General features: G+C 46.9%; 1 non-coding gene across 1 annotated transcript; it reads left to right on the forward strand.

Moving 5' to 3' along the window:
• The first annotated feature begins 4,380 nt into the window (after positions 1-4,380).
• Positions 4,381-4,484, forward strand: LOC122421798. The gene has a single exon (XR_006263615.1). It is a non-coding gene; the product is annotated as a U6 spliceosomal RNA (small nuclear RNA).
• The last annotated feature ends 260 nt before the right edge of the window (positions 4,485-4,744 follow it).

Consider the following 4,744-nt stretch of genomic DNA (forward strand, 5'->3'; position numbering starts at 1 on the left):
TCAGTCAACCTTTTTAAAATGCTAATCTGCTTAGGTCAGACTCCACTGCTCCACTTAAAATTTCCTCTATGGCTCCCTCTTGCTCTCAGTGAAAAGCACCAAGTCCTTCCTGATTCCACCAGGCTTTGCCTCTGCTTGTCCTCACCCCTCCCACCCCATCTTAGGTGTAGTGGCTAGTTATCTACATCCAAGTTCATTGGTTTCTATTGTTGTTGTTGTTTTTTTTCTGGTGTAATACCCCTGGGACTCCGTATGAGTTCTCTTTTCTTTGGCCATGTGGCATGTGGGATCTTAGTTCCCCAACCAGGGATCAAACCCACACTCCATGCATTGGAAGCTCTGAGTCTTTACCACTGGATGGCCAGAGAAGTCCCAGGTGTTTTCTTTGTGGACTTCTCCAGGCATACACAGACCACATGGTCACATTTGCAGCCATGCACTCAATTTCACACAAGCAAGGCTGCGGAGCAGCATTATGGCTAAGACTTGGAATTCAAAATTGTCATATTTAGACAACTTTTGGAATACAAAATTGTCGTATTTTCATCACAAGAAAAAGAAATGTAATGATGTATGCTGATGTATGCTAACTAGACTTATTGTGGTGATTTATTTCCCAATGCATGCAAATATGTCATATGTAGTACATCTGAAACTAATACAATATATATGGCTATTATATCTCAAGAGAAAACAAAACAACTACCCTTCCCCCACTCCATATTGCCAGTGTTCTTAATCAGGAGCCTGGAATTTCCAAGCTGTGTGATCCCATACATGATGCCATCAGGCCTCCATCCTTGTCATGGGAGCTCTGATCTCTAAGGACACCCAGTTCAGAATTGCCACAAGAACCAAAATAATTACTACATATGAAGCACATGGAGTATTCACTGGCACATGGTAAGCACAGAGTAAAAGTCCACTAAATAACTGATACACACCCTTTCACTTTCAGCCCCACCCTCACCTCAATTGGCCATGAACCTCGACTTCCATCCGGACCTCCAGAGGACTTCCCTGGGGGTTCAGCAGTAGAGAATTTGCCTGCCAATACAAGAGACTTGGGTTTGATCTGAGTCATAAAAATCCCCTGGAGAAGGAAATGGCAACCCATTCTAGTATTCTTGCCTGGAGAATCCCATGGACAGAGGAACCTGGCAGGCTACAGTCATGGGGTTGCAAAGAGTTGGACATGATTTAGTGACTGAAAAAAATTAAAAACCAAGCCAGACACAGACTTTCCTAGGAGAAGTTGGCTTCAGTTGGGCCAGATTTTGCACGGCCTGATCAGTGGTTCTGACAGACCATCCCCCATGCCTGTGAGGCATCCATGTCTTTGTATCTAGGAATTTTCTCCCCAGAGCTATGTGTACAAACACAGGAGTGCACACTCACACACACACACATGAAATGGCAAATTTTCCTTTTGTTCAGGAAACTCACCTCCCCCAGAAGACTGAACTCCAAGCTGGGTGACCCTGAGCTGAAGGCTGAGGACTCTTCCCTGTATGACTCCCCTTCTCAACTGAGTTCATCTGATGTGCCCGCCCAAGGCTCCTCCTTTTTATAGGATCAAGGACAGTAATGCATTTAAAGGCCTGATTGGATAAAGTGTGCCTGTTGATGGGATCTCCATTGGAAGCTTCATTAGCGGCAGCTCTCAGGCTTTCCAGTAGTATTACATACCAGCCCTGGGCCTGGGGCAATAGGCCACAGTCAAACACTTCTATTTCTGCAGTGAAATGTAACAACACTTGCACTGAAGTGGGGATAGAAAGTATAATCTCAGGTGTGTTCTGGTCAAGTTCTGTCATCGTTTCTGTTTAGTCTCCAAGTTGTGTCTGACTCTTTTGTGACCCCATGGACTGTACCCCACCAGGCTCTTCTGCTATGGGATTTCTCGGGCAAGAATACTGGAGTGGGTTGCCATTTCCTTCTCCAGGGGATCTTCCCAACCCAGGAATTGAACTCTGGTCTCCTGCATTGGAAGGCAAATTCTTTACCATTGAGCCACCTGGAAAGTCCCAAAGTTTTGTCACAAATGAGTCTTATACAAACTTAACACTTTCCAATTTTCCAAGATTTGTGGATTCCAAGTGAAGCAGAGAGTAAGGCTAATATTCCCTCCTTCTGGGAATTCCCTGGGGGTCCAGTAGTTAGGATTTGGCTCTTTCACTGGTGAGGGCCACGAAAACTAAGATACAGCAAGCCGTGAGGCTGGGCCAAAACAAAAACAGAGACAAAGAAAAAGTCTCTCCTCCTGTGGTGCTGAGTCCAAGGGTGCCCCCAGGATCCCAAAGAAAGTGTTCCTAGTCCAACAAAAGAATCACATGGCTGGAAACCAAGATCATTTAGTGGGAAGGGAAAGAGCAGTGCTTATTTTAGGTAAAGAAAGTGCACGATGTTTGATGGACTTGTGGGGAGGGAGGAGGGGGAAGGTGTTTACATAGTGACTGGCGCCTGGTCTGAAAATCTGGTGGGGGTGTGTTGTGTACTCACTCAGGGGAAGGCGGGAGGAAGGGATTTCAGGAAAATCCAGCACTTCTGTTTCCTGACTAGTGGAGTGAGTGACCCCCTGGAAGATGAGAGGAGAGTTAGGGAAGCAGACGGAGAGCTTTCTGAGAGAAAGGACTTTTGGAGTAGTCCTAATATTGTCTGCTTTCAAGTTATATCCAGAATCTGTTACTCCTGCAGCCCCATTATCCCTCCCTCGGATTAATGAGGTCAGCTCCTGACTGACCTCTCCCATCAGTCTTTTTTGTTGTCAGGGAGTGGGGGGTGCTGTTATGTAGCTTGTGGGATGTTAGTTTCCCAACCAGGGATAGAACCCAGGGTCATGGCAGGGAAAGCTGGAGTCCTAACCTCTGGACCTCCAGGGAATCCCCTCACAAGTCTTTCTATTCCTGAAGCAGTCATCAGAGGGACACTTTAAAAAAACATTAAAAAAAAAAAGTTTTTCCACACCACGTGACATGCAGGATCTTAGTTCCCCAACCAGGGATCAATCCCGACCCCGCCTGCTCGAAGTCTTAACCTCTGGACTGCCAGGGATTAAGTCCGGATCTGTTGTTATTAACAAGTCCGCACATGTCCCTTGTCTGTGGAAGCTCCCAGTGGCTCAGACCGCCTCTTGTAAAGAACTTCTCCATTTCCCTTAGCCTCGCAGTTTCATATAATTCCATAAAAATGAATTATCAGCAATGTGAAATTAACACAAAAACAAAGCCATACAAAATGCAAGCTCGTTTGTGTCATCAGATTCAATGGACCTAAAATACCTGTCAACTCACCCTTAGTATTTACACGCTGTTTCTGGGCTTGCCTCGCCCCAGGCAGGAGAGTGCGGTGATACCACAGTGTAGAAATGGGCGTGCTGACGGTGGCTGGAGGCCCTGCTGACCCAGCTCTGGGGTCCTGGGCATCTCAGCCCCTCCTCTTGCCCCTTTGCTTCCTCCGTGCCATCCTCGTTGACGCTGCTGTTCCCAGAACCCCAAGGCTTCACCCCCATCTTAGGCTTTTATCCCCTTTCCCTCTGTCTCTGGGAGAAGAACCCTGGAGTTCTCCTCGAATTCTCTCCAGGTCTTTTTTCTCAAACATCTGCTTCTCAGTGAGAATTGCCCTGGACCCATTTTCTACAACTCAGGACCTCCCCACCCCCGCCCCAGTTTCTCTCTATTTACCCTCTCAGCTTTTTCTCCAGAGCACTGATCTCCATCAAACTCTATATTCTCCTTACGCGCCTTGTTTATTGCCTGTCAGTCCCCATTGGTAGGAATTTTGTTTCTATTTTGCTTGGCTCTGTTATCTCCAGTGATTTACAGAGCATTTGGGATTTGGCAGGTCTCATTAATGATATGTCAGTTTGAAATGAATATTCCAGGTGTGAGAGAGTGTGGCCTGACCTACTGTGGCTGCTGCAGGAAAGGCAGAATCAGACTTACGTACTTGGTTTATGGAATGGGAACCTCAAGACAGTTTCGGGTGCGGAAGAGATGGTCTTCTTGGGAGGGCTGCTGATCACATCTCAAAACTGCAGGGAGAAACACAGCTGACAGCAACTAGCAGAGTCCTGTTGGGAACTGAGGTCGTCTCAGACTTGTCTTGATCAGAGTCCTAAGCTGCGGGAAGGAGGAGTTAAAGCAGAGCAGTTTCTGGGGAACTTCCTGCTGGCCCAGTGGTTAAGAATCCACATGTCAGTGCAAGGGACACAGGTTCCATCCCTGATTGGGGTAGTAAGATTCCACATGCCCTGGAGCAACTAAGTCTACGGGCTGCAACTACTGAAGCCTGGGAGCTCAAGACCTGTGTGCCACAACTGAGATTCGAGGCAGCCAAATAAATTTAAAAAAACATTTAAAAAGAAAGAAAAGTGGCTTCATGCTAATTTCAGCAGCACATTTAATAAAATTGCAACAACACAGAGGTTAGCATGGCCCCTGCGCAAGGATGACATGCAAATTCGGGAAGCATTCCATATGTCGTGCCCTTCCTGTCCTGAAACCCTTTGCTAATTCACACACACACACACACACACACACACACACACACACACACACACAGCGGTTTCAGTTACATGGCGTTGGGACACTCAATGACTTCCTGTATAGACTGAGGAGAGGTCAGGCTGATGAGCAGTCCTGGCTTGTCAGGCCAGGCCCTCTCATCCCACAGACTTTGAGGATCACAGCTCAGATGGTGCCTCTACCTGGCCAAGTTAAGGTTAAAACAGATGAATCTGGTG

This window comes from Cervus canadensis, chromosome 18 (genome assembly GCF_019320065.1).
Source record: "Cervus canadensis isolate Bull #8, Minnesota chromosome 18, ASM1932006v1, whole genome shotgun sequence".
NCBI classification, from domain to species: Eukaryota; Metazoa; Chordata; class Mammalia; order Artiodactyla; family Cervidae; genus Cervus; species Cervus canadensis.